General features: G+C 44.6%; 1 pseudogene; it reads right to left on the bottom strand.

Annotated features, from left to right (window-relative positions):
• The window catches only part of LOC102826320, an 85,638-nt pseudogene extending 76,834 nt beyond the window's left edge, over nucleotides 1-8,804 (bottom strand).
• Between the last annotated feature and the right edge of the window lie 9,285 nt (nucleotides 8,805-18,089).

Raw genomic sequence — 18,089 nt, 5'->3', positions numbered from 1 at the left:
GCATCATACAGTGGGGTTTAAATGGTAGGGTTTGGAGCTGAGAGTTAGGAGTTTAAGAACTGGCACACCCAGATTTTCCTATTGTCAGTTTCTTAGGAACTAAAACAGAGGTATAATTTCCTCACACTTCACATTATATGCAGTTGCTGTCCTTCCCCACCCCCGGCAACAAAGGTTCACACCTTTGGTCTTGCGGGCATAACATCTGGTTATTTTCTAAAGCAAGGCGGTCTTCCTATCCATATTCTAGAGGTTAGGGTTTTTTAGTAATCAGTTACTGTGACATTTCAAAGCATGTATGTTTGTTGTTGTTGTAATGTGCCGTGGAGTCGGTTCTGACTCATAGCAACCCTGTACAGGGTTTCCGAGGCTGTAAATCTTTACGGGAGCAAAGAGCCTCATCTTCCTTCTGCGGAACAGCTGGTAGTTTTGAACTACTGACCTTACAGTTCGCAGCCCGATTCATAACCACTACACTACCAGAGCTCCTTAAAGCATGTATAGTTAGGCCAAATGTTCTATCAGAGGAAGCCACAGGTGCTATCCCCAACAGTGCCTGGTACAGGATCAGGAAACCAGTGCTTATAGGGTGAGTGACTGACTGATGGATATGATTTCACTTAAAAGGACTGAAATGTGCCTGGTCTTCATTTCCAATCTTCTCACACACAGTTATGCTCCTCCCCACATGGGGCAAATGGTCATCTACTTTATCTTTAGACGAGGATCAGTTAATCATTTGGTTCAATTGTGTGGGCAAAGCAAAACTGCTGCCTCTAAGCTTCAAAGCAGGAAAGCTGCAAAGGTCTTCTTCCCTTGGACACAGAGCTGGAAGAGAATTCTAGCAAGTTCACTGGGTTAGAATTGTGAGAATAGCTTCATTGCCTGAATACCAAGAAAAAAGCTTTGTGAGGAATTTCATTAACATGAGATCATATTCCTGGGAGCAATCCAAAGTGATGTAGCTGATTTCCTCCATCCTCAGAACGCAGCATTCACTACTTCTCTGCACTGAGACAGAGCAGACCACTTCCTGGGGGCAGGGGCGTGATCTATTGTTAAATGTTGTCGAGTCGGTTCTGACCCATAGTGACCCTGCATAGGGTTTCCGAGGCTGTCTTTATGGGAGCAGAAAGCCTTATCTTGCTCCTGCGGAGCAGCTGGTAGTTTCAAACTGCTGACCTTGTGGTTCACAGCCTGATTCGTAACCACTATGCTACCAGAACTCCTAAGAGAGAGGGTATGGGGCACCATTTATAATAATTTTGATTAAAAAGGTGAGCTGTTGTTAAGTACCGTTGAGTCAGTTGTGACTCATAGCGACCCTGTGTAGGTTTTTCGAGGACCGACTGGTGGGTTTGGACCATTAACCTGTGGTTAGCTGTCTGGTGCTTACCTTACAGCACCACACCAGGACTCCAAACAGATGAGGCTTCCTTAAAAACCCTAAAATAACTTCCAGACTCACTGGAAACATCCAACTATCCAGCAGGGTGCTCTGGCATCACTATGTTTGGTCCTGAATCAGGAAACTGAATAGCCTGGACTGATCATAACAAAGTCTTGGGTTTGAGTTCTGCTTCTGTCTCCAACCAGCCTTTTAAACTTGAGCAAGACTTTTAGTGTCTCTGGGCCTCAGTTTCATCATCTCTAAATCACTTCATCTGACATGGTTGGGAGTGGACTGCCAATGGTAATGCAGGTGAAAGTGGGGTAGGTGTGTATGGAATTATTTTTATCAGATATAAATGAACAACTGCATGTCAAGCAACCAAGGCTACAGACAACCTGTAGTCTGTTGCTGAACTCTGCCCACTTGATTAGAATAGTTGCTTGTTTTTACCCTCCACCCACTATGGTAATGGTTCCAAATCACAGGGATCTGGCAGGGCCAGCTTTTGTGGGGATTCAAGCTTACAGGTAGGGATTCTCTTAAGGAAAAGAATGTGAACATATAGTTTACACCTTTCCAAGGTCTTGAGAGGGGCCCAGGCAAATGGAAGATCTTAAAGCTTCTTTTGTTGTTAAATACTGTCATATCCGTTCCAACTCATAGCAACCTGGAAGAGTGGCTGGTGGGTTTGAACCGCTGACCTTGTGGTTAGCGTCCAATGCTTATCCTACAGCAGCACAGCAGGATTCCAAAGCTTCTTTAGTTTCAAAATATTTCTGCCTCTGGCTTCTAGATTTGACTCATAGCTGGGATCTGCGTATGTTTGGGGGCAGGGCAAAATCCAAATAACATTTTCTCTCACTGTATTTTCTATACTGGGAATTTCAGTAGTAGAGGGGTAGGGAAGCCTTCCTAGATGCTGAAGCGAAATCTCATGTGATATATTCTGTGCAGGCTCTTCCTCTACAGCAGAGGCCCTTGTGAGGCCTCAAGCCAACGCTTTCATTTCACAGGTGGAAGAAATGTGACCCAGAGATGGTGGACAAGTGACTGTTTACAGTGTTGCAGCCTTTAAGTCTCTTGTATGTGTTCCTTGGAGTGAAAGTGTTGGGTCATATTGTAGTGCTGTAGGATAAGCATTGGACCACAAGTTCATTTGAATCACAAGTCGGCGGTTCAAGCTCACCAGCTGCTCCTGGGAAACCCTTCACAGGATCACTATGAGTCAGAACCGACTCAGCGGCACTTAACAACAATGGTAGTTCTAGGTTTAACTTTTTGAGGGCCTTCCAGACTATTTTACGCAGCAGTTGTACCATTTACATCCCCACTAGCAACAGCTAAGAGTTCTAATTTCTCCATAACCTTATCAACATTTGTTGTTTTCTGGGGTTTTCCTTCTTTTTAAATTTTAGCATATGAACTTCTTTGATGTGAAATAATAAAAACTTGTGGGTTTAAGGTACTATAGTCAGTTTCTATTTCTTGGTTTTGAATGAAATTCTTAATTGATGCGGGTTCTTAGAAATCAGTGAGGCCAACTCCCTTGCTTGGCAGATAAGCTAGGAAATATCATTTACCGAGAATCACACAGCTATTGGAGTAGCCAGAAGTACCAACACCTGGGTGTATTCTTGACCCCCTGCGTAATCAAAAAGCCCTTTGGTGGAGCAGGTTCAATCACCTACCAGTCTCTACACCATAGAAAGCTCTTTAATCCTCTGATTGCCCACCTGTGGTTCCCACCAAGAAGCTGAATAGTTTTTGCTTCTGTAAGGACAGGAATAAAGGGTGGGAGGCTAGGACCTTATCAATAGGGAGATAAATTCAGGTTACCTGCTCCAAGCACAATTGACTAAGGTAGCTGCCCCTTCCTTCATGGGGATGAGGGATTCCGCAGGGTATTGTTAGGAGCCCCTGATGGCCTCCCCTACCTGCTCCAGGGCTCCCCTCTGCCCCACCCCCCCATCCTTCATACACTGCCCCTGGCCACCAGCTGGGGCCTCCAGGGTATTTGTTCTCCCAAGACAGAAAACAGATTTTCTAAGAGCAGAGACCACATCTTCCTTATAAACATTACCCTCTCCCACTCCTATTCAGCATCTGCAAAGAATTTCACCCAGGGCTCAACACATAGAAACTTTCACTGGCTTCTAGCTCCCAAGTTCCCATACTCTTGTCAGAAGGTGAACCTTGGAAATGTGTCTAGGACTAGGAGGCCAGACCTGAGGGAGACACAAAAATGGTGCCTGGGAGTGGGCACCAGGGGCAATGCAGATGCTACCTGTGGGTAGCGAGAGACTAACACAAATCTCCAGAGATGAGTGCTGAAAGCCTGCTGAGGTGATACTGAAAGGGCCAAATGCCAGAGGCAGGCTGGTAGAGCTGGCTCTAGGAGGCTCCTTGTCTACTTCCACTGAGATAGTCACATGTGGGTAGATTTACCACAAACTTGCTCTGAGCTTTCCTGTGTCTCCAAGGCTGGAGGATGCTGGCTAGAGGAGAACAAGGCTCTGTGAGGCTTTGGTTCTTACTACCTACAACTTTGATCTGAGTTAGTCAACCATTTCCTTCCTCCCTCCCCTCTTCCTGGGAATGAGCCTTTGGCCCTGAATCAATCTCCAGCTCTAGACAGAGAGACTTATTTGAAGACTTGCAAAACTCAACTGCCTTCAACCACCGTTGGCTGTACTCTTCTAAGGTTTTGTCAAAAAGAGAGAGAGAGAAAAGTGTGAAAGACTTTGATAGGGGTGAAAATTCCTGGGTATCTTGTCAATGGAATACTGGGTTATTGTCTAGAATAGAGGACCCTTCCTAGGTTGTCTGATTTGACAAGATCTGCACCTTTCAAGCTGTTTGATGACATCATGCCTCTGTTGAGATAAAAACTAATTTGTGGGGTAATGATGACAAGACACAAGATTCTTGTTCACAGACATGCAAATAAAGGTGCCAGGTTTGCTTTTATTAGTAAACTCTCTTCAGCATCACTGATTGTCTATATATGGGGTAAGTCAAAAAGCATTGTTACAAAATCATGGAAACCTTTATTAGACAAAAATACCAAAATGTCAAGCTATTGTTTCTTGACATCTCGTCTATCTAGGTGTATACACTTCTGAAGGTGGTGCTTCCAACTCTCTAGCTCCTCTCCAAAGAATTTTGCACTCTTCAATTTACATCACCTCAAAACAGCAGTTTTGCTTCCTCAAGGGACTCAAGTTATGTTCCCTTTCAATATTCTTTGAGTTGGGGAAACAAAAAGAAACCTGAAGGAGTAAGTTCTGGGCTGTTGGGTACAAGGGGTAAGGTTTCCCAACGAAATTTTCACAGGACAGATCTTGTTATCCCTCAAAGAAAGAAGGTGCACTGTTGTGATGGGGGGGGGGTTCTCATTGCACCTTTCCTAGCCTTTTTCTCACCAAGGCAGTTTTCATTTAAAAAAAAACAACAAATTCCTAATAAGTGCCTGTGATTGTCCTGTATCCTTCAGGAAAATCTATCAAGATTACTCCTTTGAAATCCCAAAAGAACAATCACCCTAACTTTCTGAGCTGACCTGTATGCCTTGAATTTAATTAGCCCAACAGGTCCCTTCAGAAGCCCTCATTTTGACTTTTTTTTGAAGGCACCCTAAGGAGAAGACAAGGGTATCACTAAGAGAACTTGTCTACAGCCATCCACCGATCCCAGAGACATATTTAAACACAAACCTGTGTTTGTGACCTGGAACCCTAGTAGCAATACTTTGGGACTTACCCTTGAATTTTCTGTTCTTTGGATTTTCCTGTGAACAGGTTGAAGCACCTTACTAGTTCTTTCACTCATTAATGACTGAAATAAAAATGGCTGACCTGTGTTCATTTTATATTTGCATGAGTCATGATATTACCTTTTTAGACAATTATCCTTTAACAGTTTAAATATCTGTTTTGTGCATACACTAAAGGAAGCGAGCAGGAGGGAATATGAGGAGAGGAAGGTGAGAGGGGAATATGAAAGGAGAAAATTAAAAGAAAGGAGAAAATTAAAAGAAAGAAAAATCCAAGGAGCGGGGAGAGGGAGAGAAGAGCAACATAGCAAAAGAAGAAACAAGAGAAAAGAATCTTCTTGCTTTCTCAAACATGTGAATACTCTTCCTATGCCTGAGCACTTGAGAGAGGCCCTCTCAGTCCTAGTCTAAGAGGGAAATTATTTTCTGCCTCTATCGTTTCCCAGGTCACCGGTTATATTAAGCCAAGGTCCCTTGGTGATTGCTGTCTATAATTTTTCCATTCCCCACCCTTTTGAGTCAGATTGCAAAATAAGGGCATTTTGAAACTTAGATTCCTGGAGATCAAGGCTGTGGAGATATGGCCCAGACTTCCTTTAACCCCTGCCAAGCTGAGTAAGTTTCTCATGGAGGACTGTGTTCAGATCAGTCAGGAAGACCAGGTTGTTCCCACAGGTGCTAAGACCCCTGCCTAGTCACCTGGGGGAGGTCACACACATTCCCAGGTCTTTCCCATGCAGTAGGAAATGGCTGCTCCAAGATGTTATTTGTGGGACTAGCAGCAGGCCTTCCTCCTAAAATGTCTCCATCAGTCTGGCTACTGTGGTTAGGAGCCTAAGAGTCAATTCCAACTCATAGTGACCCCACGTGACAGAGTAGAACCGTCCCATAGGGTTTTTTTTAGGATATTATCTTTACAGGGACGGATCGCCAGGTCTGTCTCCCCACTCAACATGCACGGGGGTCTGACATTTAGAAAGTCAGTCATCATCATTCTAACAAGCCCCTTTATGACTCCAACCTATCTTTCCAAATATGTCCCCCACCACACCAGCTGCATCCTTCCCTCCAGCCAGATCACCCTCCTTGCCAGTCCCTGAACATGTCAAATATTTTCACACCTCTGGGCCTTTGCTTCTGCTGTTCTCTCTGCTTGTAACGCCCTCTCTCTTGTTCATGCTCCTGGTGACCTTATACTCATGCTTTCCTAGTTCTTTCCAGGCAGTGAATGATTTCCCCCTTGAGTCCCTGTGTGTACTTTAAACATAACACTCATCACTCTGGTTTGTGATTATTTGCCTATTCACCAGTGTTCTTCCAGGTCAACTGCCCAGGTTTACTCATGGCCGGTACCAGTACTTGGCTTAGTGCCTGACACATTAATTCAGGCATTCCACAAATATTTATTGAGCACCAACTATGTGTTCACTGTTTTCCAGTGAACAAAACTGACAAAGTTGTCTGTTCTCATGGAGACATTTTTGCTGGGGAGGCAGACAACATACACATAAACGCTATGCAATATGCCAATTAGCAGTAAGCTCTCGGAGAAAAATTAAGGGTGCTAAGGGTAGCAACAGGCTCAAATATAACAATTAGGAGGACACAGGACACGGCAGTGTTTCATCCTGTTGTGCATAAAGATGTTATGAGTTGGAACCTACTGGGTGGCACCTAACAACAACAGTAACAAAAGTATTGTTAGGAGTCTGGTTAGCACAGTGGTTAAAGTACTTATCTGTCAAACAAAAAGCTAGTGGTTCAAATCCACCAGCTGTTCCTTGGGAGAAGATGTGGTAATCTGCATCCATAGAGATTACAGTCTTGAAAACCCTATGGGGCAGTTCTACACTGTTCTGTAGGGTCTCTATGAGTCAGGATTGATTTTGTTAGCAGTGTGCTTGGTTTGAGTTTAGTTTTGGAAGAGCACAATTAAGGGCAGTGGAGGGTGTTATTTTAGATAGGATGATCAGGGAAAGTCTTTCAGATAAGGTAACATTTAAATAAAGCCCTTAAGAAGGTAAGGGAATCTAGTGAAATAGCATTGCAGATAGAGAAAATAGCAAATGCAAAGGTCCTGAGGTAGGAGTGTGCCCAGTATGTTCAAGAAACAGCAAAGGAAGCCACTATGGCCTGAGACAAGTGAGTTACAGGATGAGGAATAGGAGATGATTTCCAAACAGTCAAGTACCAGAGCACTTAGGGTCTGGCAGGCCAGAGCAGGAGCCTCAAGTTTTACTCCAAGTGAAATGGGATCTGAGAAGAGGAGAAATGGTCTAAACTTCAATTTTTTTTTTTTTTTTTTTTTATGTCAGGCAGATATGGGGAAAAGTGTTCCCGGAGGAGGGCCTAACAGCAAGAACTTTGCCTTTTACTGAGAGTGAAATGGGGAGTCCTCTGGGTTTGAGCAGGGATATGCCAGTCATATGCTGGGAGGCACCATTCCTCAGAGAGAGGTGATGGGGCATGAGTCCAGGGTAGTCTCTGGGCACTGGAAAGTGGTGGTCGTTCCCCGATAGAATGCTCACTTTTCAACTTACATTTTAAAATCATTCATGATCTTACATGAGCTCCTAGCTACTCTTTAGAAAACAGACTCTCATGGTGGGTGCTCCTGAAGATCGTTGGTAACATGGGACCAGATTTTAGTGGCCTATGAGGACAATTTGAGGAGTTTATCCCAGACGGAGCAGGTAACAGCAGAGTCTGTTCCTGTAACTGTTTACCTTTCCCTTCTTCCTTAGAGAAATGTTCAGATGATGAGGTTTTCTGCCTCTGGATACTACATGGGCCTGGACCCTGCAGAGACAAGACAAGACAGCGTTCACCCCGTTAAACTCAGAGATACGGACCGTGCCTGGGATAGGAGTTCCTAACAGTCAAGAGGGCCTTCCTGGGGGAGATTCAACTATCTAGTGATCAGTAAAAGGAAAACCAAGGCAGGAGTAATAGTCTACAACAACCCCCGCATTTTTAGTATTTGCCTTCAGGTTGTTGTTGGTTGTTGTCAAATCGGTTCCGTTCCAACTCACAGAGGCCCCGTATAGGTTTCCAAGAAGCAGTTGGTGAGTTTGAACCGCCGACTTTGTGGTTAGCTGTTCAGTGCTTATCCAACAGGGACTACCTGTTATCCAGATCCCTTCTCAGGCTCTGGTAGCGTAGTGGTTACGAGTCAGGCTGCTATTATCAAGGTCAGCAGTTCGAAACTACCAGCGGTTCCAAGGGAGAAAGAGGAGGCTTTCTGCTCTCGGAAAGATTTACAGCCTCGGGAACCCTATGCTGGGTAGCTAGCTATGAGTCGAATCGACTCCACGGCACACTACAACTACCAACCATCTCAGGCACCCATAGACTAGTCTTACCATTAATAACAAATAAAAGTTCAAGAGGTCAATTCTCCACCGTCTGCCCCACCCTTCCAAAAGAATGTGCTGGAATTTCAGGCACAGGAAGGGCGGCTCCATAACGTGCTTTTGGGGAGCCGACTTCCGGGAGCACCTGAATTTCCATTACAAAAATTATCTTCACCTGCCTCTGGGGGAAGAACCCAGAAACCTCAGCTGAGTATACAGGAGCCCGAGCTGGGCGGGGCTCCCGAGCTGGGCTGGGCTCCCGAGCTGGGCGGGGCTCCCGGGGCATGCGCGCCCGCCGGACCTCGTGCGCTCAGAGAAGCAAAGCGTGCATTGGAGGCGGGCGCTCGGCAGAGGGCGCAGAGAGCCCGCCGCGCTCATCGCGAGCCTGCGCTCTCCAGCCCCTGAGCGCCCTCCTCCCACGGTCTGGGCTCTGTGCCCCTCGGGAGGGAGTGGGCCTCATCGGGAAGCCCCTTCCTCGGCCATTCCTTAGCCATCATCCGAACCCCTCAGTCGTTAGTGCGGATCGCGACTTCAGCCACAGTTTCCGGTCAGCCTATTCGTCAGGCCTCCCTGTACTCGCTCCACCCGTCGCAGGCCCCTCGAACTTCTCTTTTCTTTGGTGTGGCTGGTTGAGAAGTGCTGCTGTAGGTTAATGCGCTGGACTGCAAAGTCCCTTTGAACCTCAAGGTCGGCGGTTCACCAGCTACGTCTGAAACCCTATACAGTGTCACTATGGGTCGGAACTGACTCAAGGCACTAAACAACAACATGGGCCGGAACCGACTCGACGGCACTTAACACAACAAGAAGAGGAGAGGCGGGGGATCCCGGGTCAGGATTGACGGTTTTGTGGAAAGCCGTTGCAGATGTGCGGTCAGAGCCAATATCAGCTTTAGCTCTTGCTTTGGTGACACAGTAATTAAAGTGCTTGACTGTTAACTAACCTTCCGATTCAAACTAACCGTGAGGTTCAGTACTTACCCTACACACCAGGACTTCAGGTTTGCCATGAGGCTGAATCGATTCTGTGTCCCGTGACTCCACGTCTTGTTGTTTAGCTCTTGGGTGGGGCCAGGGCAGGGGACGGGTAAGGGAGAGCATCTGTCCTGAACAGAGTGAATCTTGGTAAGGGTGTGATCAGTATTGGAATGAATGAATGCAATAGGAAAGTCTTTTTCTCTATGACCCGGTTCTGGCCAGCGCTGTGCTTGCACATTAAGAAGGGTTTGCTACACTCACCTTGCTACTTACTTGTCTCCTCAGGACTATCTTCCCACTTCACGAACCCCTCAAAGCAGTGCAAAATCCTTTATTCTAGCATTCAAGGTCCTGCACAGGCTTGCTCCAACCTCTTACAGTTTCTGGCGGGCACACTCTTCTACTTGAATCTTGAATCTACAGCTAAACTAAATCTATTCAAATTTTCTGAACATAACTTGATTGGGTCTTCTTCCTATGAGTTGCCCACACCTTTTTCCTATCAGTAATATCTTCTCCCTTGCTTCTGAGACTACATCTTCCTCCTCCTTCATATAACCATTTGCTTTCTCAAGGAAGCCCTCTCTGACTTTTGCAGCCCAAACTAAGTTTTCCCTCATCTGATCTGTAGCATCTACCTGTGTCTCTTTTTGGGTACCGATTATCCTATGGTGCTTTGTTCTGTATTTATGTACCTGTCTTATCTTTCCTACCAAACTGTCAACATTTGGAAGGCAGGGTCCAAATCTTATTTATCTTTCTGTTGAATACATCCTTGGGAGGTACAAATCTATTTAGAGGTGCCTCAAAAGAAAGACCTGGCAATCTGATGCTGAGAAAATGAGCCATTGAGCAGCACAGTTCTGCTCCAACATGAGTTGGAATTGACTTGATGGCACCTGGTTGATTACTATATGTTGTTGTTGTTGTTAAGTGCCATCGGTTGTTCCAAGTCACAGCAATCCTACATAGGGTTTCCAAAGAGTAGCTGGTTAAGTTTGAACCACCGACCTTGTAGTTCAAACTGACCTTGCAGTCCGGTGCTCTATTCTATAGTGCCATACCAGGACTACATACTAGGTATTGTTGTTGTTGTTGTTAAGTGCCATCAAGTCAGTTCTAACCCATAGTGACCCTGTATAGGGTTTCTCAGGAGCAGCTGGTAAGGGTGAATCACTGACCTTGTGGTTCAAACTGACTTTGCAGTCTAGCGCATTAACCCACAGTGCATAAAAAGTGTGGCAAATTGGATCCCAAAGAAATTTACACAATGAAGTTGGAGGGGTAAAAAAGACAACATGGAGCTTGAGGAAAAATAGAGGGTGTGGCTCCCTCAGCAGGAGGACTCACCAGGAAAGTCCCAAATGGCTTCCTTTAAGAGCACTCCACATCCTATATTAGGAAAGTCTCATTCTCTAAGGGAGTGGTTGCTCATTCCCTCATTCATTTATATTTGTTGAGTATTCATTTTATCCATTTGACTCATAACGTTGGTCATACTGGAGCCCCAAGTCTGGCTGGTATGGTGTGTGTGTGGTGAGGAGTACTAGGTGCCGGGAAAAGCTTGGGGTGAGTTGCTTCTCTGTCAGTTCCTGTTCAGAGGCTTAGGTTCCTGCTGGAAATGGTATGAAGAAAGGCAGGGTGGGTGTGGTTAGGATAGGAAAACCTAGGCTTTCAGGGAGGGAAGGATGGTGTCAGTCTTCCCAGAGGGAAAAGTGCCCTGACTTTATGTATAGTTCACTTTATAACAGTTTACCGTATCTGAGAGCACACACACTTCAAAATCCTTCCCTTCCATGATCACTAGGGACTTTCCAGACAGCCTTATTGATGTCTGAGGTGCATTTGCCACATGAGGAGGTTGGAAGATAGGTGAATCCTATACATAATTTTCATTAGCCTCATATGCATGTAACTCCTGTGCTTTAGGATCAGTGCTGGACTGTGAACCACAAGATGGGCAGTTCAAATCCACTAGCTGTTCCTCGCAAACCCTATACAAGGTCTCTATGAGTTGGAACCGACTTGACAGCACTTTGGAACAACATATGCATGTGAAAGTTGAACAATGAATAAAGAAGACCATAGAAGAATCAATACATTTGAGTTGTGGTATTGGAAAATATTGAAGTTACTGCCAGAAGAACAAACAGGTCTGTGTTGGAGGAAATACAGCTGGAGTGCTTCTTAAAAGCCAGGCGCACCCTTATACTTCAGACATGTTATCAGGAGGGATCAGTCCCTGGAGAAGGACATCATGCTTGGTAAAGTGGAGGGTCAGTGAAAAAGAGGAAGACCCCCCCTATGAGACTGATTGGCACTGTGGTAGCAGCAGTGGGCTCAAGCACAACGATTGTGAGGATGGCCCAGGACAGGGCAGTGTTTCATTCTGTTGTGCGTAGGGTCGCTATGAGTCAGAACCGATTCTAAGGCACCTAAAACAACAACAAAGTCAGGGGGTGTGGCTGGGCTGCTTTATTGTAGGGGGTGTATTGTAGACTCCTTTGGGGCTTTAGCCTGACAGATAATAGTAGTAGTGTTCAATCTGTTTCTTCTGCAGGTACTTGTCACCTGTAAACCCCAGGCCTGTTGAGAAGCTAGACAAGGGGGAGCAGCCTCTGGCTTCTGGTAATGAAAGAGGCAGGTCCTTGGAACAGAACATTTTAAATTTCAGGTAAAAATTATAATCCTCACCATATCTGATCACTAACAGCTTTTCATCTTTCACTCAGAAATTCAATGATTATTTACAGAATTTAAACTCCACCTAATTTCCAAACTCTAATCCAAATGCCCAGATTCTTAACATTTCCTCTAAATTATTCATTTCTAATTCTAATAGGGATCCTAGTGTGGTGCTATAGGATTAGCACTGGACTGCTAACCAAAAGGTCTGCAGCTCAAAACCACCAACCATTCCTCAGAAACACTACAGGGTCACTGAGTCAGAACCAACTCAACAGCATTTAACAGCAACAAAATCTAATAGGAGTCCTGGTGTGGCACTATAGGCTAAGCACTGGGCTGTTAACTTCAAGGTTGGCAGTTCAACACTATACAGGGTTGCTATGAGTCGGAAGCAACTCAACAGCACTTAACAACAACAGTTCTAACCTGATTATATCACTCTACCCTAAGGGCAGCACTGCTGGCTTCCTGATGTCCAAACCAGCTGCCCTAGTGTCCTGGACAAAGGAGAAGGTTCAAAATGAGGGTGACAGCAGGCCAGGGAAGGGATGATAACACTAAGAATTTGTCTTTGTTATGAAAGTGGCTTCTCTTCCTTCCCCGGTACCCTGGCATTTATGTGGTCCCTGGGTCCTTCTGGGAGGGGAAAAAGAAGAAGGGTGTTAACACTTCTAGGGGTTTCAAAACAGGCTCAAAACAGACAAGGTTACCAGAGAGATGAAGAACTGATGGAGGGCTTCCAGGCATTCATTCATTCAGTGAACATTATGTGAAAAATAAAATGTGCCCAGTAGCCTGCCTTCTTATAGTTGTTGCTAAGTGCTGTTGAGTCATTTCCGATTCATAGAGACCCTGTATAGGTTCCTATTTAATGTTTCTAGTTGTTGTTATCAAATTGATCCATATAGATAGTTCTTAAAAGAGCGGAATACTCAAGACACATTTTTTTTTTTTTTTACTGTTGTTGTATGTTGTTAAGTGCTGTCGAGTCCACTGACTCATAGCGATCCTATATAGGGTTTCTGAGGAGCTGCTGATGGATTTGAACTGCTGACATTGATGTTCAAACCGACCTTAGGGTCCAGTGCTTATCCTACAGTGCCACACCAGGACTCCACATTTTTTACTAGTTAAGCTAAACTATTGTTTGATGCAGCTATGATTTTTGGAGCACTTACAGTGAAATATAACCATTTTCCCATATAATAGTTTATTGAATTGCTACACTGTAGGATCAACACTGGACTGGGAACCAAAAGGTCGGCAATTCAAACCCACCAGCTGCTCCTTGGAAACCCTATACAGGATTGCTATGAGTCAAACAGACTTGACGGCACTTAACAACAACAACCCTATGAAAAAAAGAACTATTGGCCCATTTTATTGATGAAGGAACCAAGGCTCAGAACTAGTAAAAGGCAAAGTCAGAGACTGTATTACTTCTGGTGGGGCAGGGCGGGGAAGCTTTCCAGTAACCCTGAAGTCTTGTTTCTGTCTCCTAGTCCCAGGCAGTAAATTGTGGAGCAAGGAATTGGGCCAAATTCTCTCCAAGGCCTATCAGATTGCGGGGCCTGGGGGCGGGGCCTGAGGCTGTTACAATGGCCGCCAGCCCAGTGCTGTTAGAGCCATGTCCCAGGGAACAGAGTTCTGTTTGTTAGTTGCTGCTCTTTTCTCTGGTGTCCGGTTCTACCAGTTTCCGTGTTACCCAGCAGGGTTCCAAGGCACTGCTCTAGCTTCCAATTAAAGTCACGGTCAGATTTGCTTTGTCCACAAAGCACAAAGCCCTGCCTTAAAGGAAGTAATTATACTTCCACTGTATGATCATCATAAAATAAAATAAAAACCCACTGCCCCTGATTGCGACTCATCGTCATCCTATAGGACAGAGTAGAATTGCCCTATAGGGTTTCCAAGCCTGTAATCCTCATGAAGCAGACTGCCACATCTTTTACTTGGTCTGTCAGGCAACCACTGTGTGCCCAGTCTTGTAGAGAGGAAATGACCTTTGCTCCTAAGGTGCTTATCACGTGGTTATAAAACTATGAACTAGTAAATAGGGGATAATGATAACTTACACTGGTATAGTACTATCTATATGTCAGCGGCTGCAGCTTTCAACAAAAATTATCTCATTTAATGCATAGTAACATCAGACCATATCTCACATCAATTCACCAATATATAACATGCAGGCTAGGCATGGGAAAGGCAGGAGGAATGGCCTGGGAAGAACTAGCATTCAATTTTTGTTGTTATTTAGCTGCTGTTGAGTTAATCACAACTCAAGGAGACCCCAGGAGTGCACAGTAGAACTGTTCCAAGGGTTTTAGGGAGCAGATCCCCAAGCCTGTCTTCTGAAGCTCCTCTATGTGGGATTGAACTGTCCAGCTTTTGGCTACTAACAGAGAGCTTAACCATATGCATTGCCCAGGAACATACGCTTTCCGTTTTAAATCTTGCCAAATATGAATTGTATGATGCTTGGGAAGCTACTGGATTAGTCGGAGACTCAGCTTCCATATCTGCAAAATGGGAACATTTTATTTCCTTATAGTAAAGAGCTTTTTGTGAGGGCTAAGTTGAGTAATTCTCAGAGAGCAACTTGCATGGTATCTGAGATGAAGTGAGATGTGTTAACTTACTGAGTCTTAGTTCCTTTCTTTCCACTTGTGTATTCTCATACACCTTCATGTCAATTAGCTCATCTTAATTATTTACTTCATCTTTGTATCATCCTAGTGAGTTGGAGATAAAAGAGGATTAAGTCCATGTGATTAGAGAATTTACCCAATACATCTGTAACAAAACCTTAACCACAAGTTGGTCTCTTATTTCCCAGTCTTGCCTCCTCCAGAGACTCTCTGTTTTCACATATGTTCCAATCAGCCCCAGATTTCTCCTGGGGGCTCTTCCAGAGAAAGTTCCTGCAGTGAGGTCATTGCTGGAGACCCCTAGCTTCTCTCACCGTCAGCTTTGTGTGTCTATGTAGGGTTCTACCAGTAGCGATAGAATCCATCTGGAGAAGAGATGGAGGGACTAGTAAGTGGTTATTGATCATCCTCTGCCAATATGCCTTACTCACCTTCAGACCACTCAGCACATAACAACTGCCAACTCAGGTTGCTTCCTCCTGAGATTCCTGCCACCTTTCCCTCCAACTTGCTCAGTTGGGTTCCTACTGAGAAGTGGAGAGTGTCTTCATTCTCTAGTGCTGCCATAACAGAAGTACCACAAGTAGATTTGTTTTAACAAACAGAAATTTATTCTCTCATGATTTAGGAGGCTAGAAGTCCTCATTTAGAGCGCTGGCTCTGGCATTATAGCTTGGCATCCGTCTTTCCCTGGATGTAGGAGCTTCACAGGTACAAAGGACTCACTCCACTCCTGGCTCTTCTTTCTTGGTGATAGTTGTTGTTATAGAGTGCCATTGAGTTGGTTCCTACCCATAGAGGAGCCACTGGTGAGCTTGAACCACCAACCTTGTGGTTCAAACTGACCTTGCAGTCCAGTGCATTAACCCACAGCACGACACCAGGACCTGGTGGTAGTAAGACCTTCTTTCTCTGTTCACTTCTCTCTCCTTTTGTGTTGGTAAATTGAAAGATGTTGCAGGCCACATCCCTGGAAACTCCCTTACTTTTGTTCAGGGTTGTGATAGCATTAAGGGTATTGCAGCCCACCCTTAACCCTATTAATTTATCACATTAAACCACATCATGGGGGATTGCCATGTAACTGCTGCAAAACACCTCTTTGAAGTGTTAAAAGAAATAGAGGTGTCAGTTTGGGGACTAAGGTGGGCCTGACCCAAGCTGATATTTTCAATCACCTCATATGCACGTGGAAGTTAAACAGTGAATAAGGAAGACTGTAGAAGAATCAATGCATTCGAGTTATGGTATTTGAGAAGAATATTCAAAGTACCATGGACTGCCAGAAGAACAAACAAATCTGTCTAACCAGAGTGCTCCTTAGAAGTAAGGACGGAGAGCCTACCTACGTCTCTCATTCTGTGGACATGTTGTCAGGAAGGAGCAGTCCTTGGAGAAGGACATCATATTTGGTCAAGTGGAGAGTCAGCCAAAAAAAAAAAGGACAACCTCCAACGATATGGATTGGCATAGTGGCAGCGACAATGGGCTCAGACATGACAATTGTGACATCGGCACAGGACTGGGCAGTGTGTTTCATTCTGCTGTGCATAGGGTCACTAAAAGTTGGAACCAACTTGATGGCACCTAACAACAACAACAACCACATTCCATCACTACATAACTGTCAACCAAGCTGACATATATTGTTGGGGGACACAATTCAATCTCTGCCACAGAACACTATAGATTAATACTCAGGGGTTTCAAAAAGTTCCTGGAAAAATTCTGTTATCTTTTCATTCCAGTTTTCCACAGACTTTTGAAGAGCCCACATATACATGGTCAGCAGGTAAGAAAACTTGTGTTTAGTGAAGTTGGCCCTCAAAAAATGTGCATGGTCTGTTCTGACTCATAGCGACCCGTACAGGGTTTCCAAGGCTTTAAATCTTTATGGGAGCAGAAAGCCCCATCTTTCTCCTGCAGAACAGCTGGTAGTTTCGAACTGCTAACCCTAGGGTTAGCAGCCCTTTTCGTAACTACTATGCTACCAGAGCATGTATTAAAATATATCCTGAACAAAAATCAAAGGAGTGGGGAGAGATGATATAAGGAGTATTCACTAGAGAGTTATTTAGTATTGTAAAATGTTGTAAGCAAGTGAAGTCCAGCAATGTGGCATTGTTGAATGAAACTCTCACTTTTTCTACTCTTGAATGTTATGTAGCCACTAACAATTCTACTATAAAATAGTATTCCTTCCTAGCCTAGAGAAAAGAAGCACTGGTCGCATAGTGGTTACAAGTTGGGCTGCCAACTCAAGGTCAGCAGTTCAAAACTACCAGCATTTCCACAGGAGCAACATGAGGCATTCTGCTCCCAAAAAGATTTACAGCCTCAGAAACCCTGAGCAGGGTCACTATGAGTCAGAACCGACTCCATAATACTTAACAACAACAGCTTAGAGAAATGATCATAATATATTGCTTAAGAGTTAAAAAGCAGACTAGCATATAAGGGACGGCTTCCAGGAGAAGGAAACCAAAGTCTAGCTCTCTGGCTTTGTCATCAAAGACAATTTGACCTGAACTTGTATACAGAGTTAACTGTCAACTGCTAGTACCAAGTTCATTTGCTACAGGAAGTATTAGAAACTGATTTTAGACTATCTTTCCTTCCTCTTACAACTGTTTTGTTTTGAGCCACAATCCTAGAAGTTTCTTAAAATCCAAGTAGGAGAAGGATCTCATGAAAATAATGGTGTTACCTCTCAGTCTCAGTTAGGACCTTTGCACAAGCTGTTCCAATTGAAGCGACCAATCACGGAGTACATACCCCATGAACACACATACACCACACACAGAGACACATCACACACACTCACACTTCACAATCCGTTCCAGCTCCTGGCTCAGTCGTGATTTCATGTAGGGAGTACGTCTGGTTTCCATGGCAGGTCCATTTTCCCTCCAGCATCCTCACAGCACCATGTACTGACCACTCCTTTGTTCCTCTGTCATGGTTATTACTTGTATTTATTTCTGTGATTATCAGGTGACTGTCTTTCTTCATTTATGCCATCTCTGTTCATGACTAGAGCCAGGTCTGTTTGAGCTTACCATTCTAGCTCCACCAACCACCATGATTCTTGACCCACCAGCTTTCAATTCATGCTTGGGTAGATGAAAGCTGATTAAAAGAATGGATGGATGAACCTGTAGGATATAACAAACATAAACACTGGGCTGCAAACCACAAGGTTGGCTGTTCGAGCCCACCAGCTGCTCTGTGGGAGAAAGATGAGGCTTTCGACT

The sequence above is a fragment of the Chrysochloris asiatica genome, unplaced genomic scaffold (assembly GCF_000296735.1).
Source record: "Chrysochloris asiatica unplaced genomic scaffold, ChrAsi1.0 scaffold00024, whole genome shotgun sequence".
Classification (NCBI taxonomy): Eukaryota; Metazoa; Chordata; class Mammalia; order Afrosoricida; family Chrysochloridae; genus Chrysochloris; species Chrysochloris asiatica.
Note: the sequence above shows the minus strand (reverse complement) of the source record. Positions and strands in the feature narration are given on the sequence as shown.